Source organism: Colobus angolensis, unplaced genomic scaffold, assembly GCF_000951035.1.
Source record: "Colobus angolensis palliatus isolate OR3802 unplaced genomic scaffold, Cang.pa_1.0 Scaffold264, whole genome shotgun sequence".
NCBI lineage: Eukaryota > Metazoa > Chordata > Mammalia > Primates > Cercopithecidae > Colobus > Colobus angolensis.
This window is the reverse complement of record NW_012115866.1, coordinates 558,988-559,953: the sequence shown is the minus strand read 5'-3', so window position 1 is coordinate 559,953 and position 966 is coordinate 558,988.

Here is a 966-nt window from a genome sequence, read left to right as displayed (position 1 = left end):
CAGGCAGATCACCTGAGGTCGGGAGTTTGAGACTGGCCTGACCAACATGGAGAAACCCTGTCTCTACTAAAAATACAAAATTAGTCGGATGTGGTGGCACGTGCCTGTAATTCCAGCTACTCGGGAGGCTGAGGCAGGAGAATCGCTTGAACCCGGGAGGCAGAGTTTGCAGAGAGCGCCATTGCACTCCAGCCTGGGCAACAAGAGCGAAACTCTGTCTCAAAAAAAAAAAGAAAAAAAGAAAATACTATGTGAGTCAAACAAAGCCCATTATGGAGCCAGGCTTGGTGGCTGCTATAGCTGGACTATATACTATATACGATGGTTGAGGCGAGGGCTCAGGAGTTGGAGGCTGCAGTGAGCTGTGATTGCACCACTGCACTCCGGCCTGGGTGACAGAGTGAATCCTCATCTCGAAAAATAAAATAAGAATAAATAAAAATCCAAAACCCATGGACTACATTTGGACTACATGCTGGCAGACTGGGACCTGCAGTGTGTGGTAGAATTTATGAGAAAAATATACACATGAATAGAAAGGTACAGAAAATGATCTGCATCCCATCAGACCAGTAATAATGCATACCTTGAGATAGAGAAGAAAGAATGAGGTCGCTGAAGGTATGGAATAGGTCTTTATCTTTTCTGTATTGTTTGTGACCTTGAACATGAAAATGTAGTCACCTATTCCTTATGTACTTTCTTTCTTTAACTTTTTTTTTTTTTGAGATGGAGTCTCCCTCTGTTGCCCAGGCCGGAGTACAGTGGCAGACTCTCGACTCACTGCAACCTCTGCCTCCCAGGTTCAAGTGATTCTCCTGCCTCAGCCTCCCGAGTAGCTGGAATTACAGGAGCCCTCCATGACGCCCAGCTAATTTTTTTATTTTTATTTTTAGTAGAGCTTGGGTTTCACCATGTTGGCCACGCTGGTCTTGAACTCCTGACCTCAGGTGATCCACCTGCCTC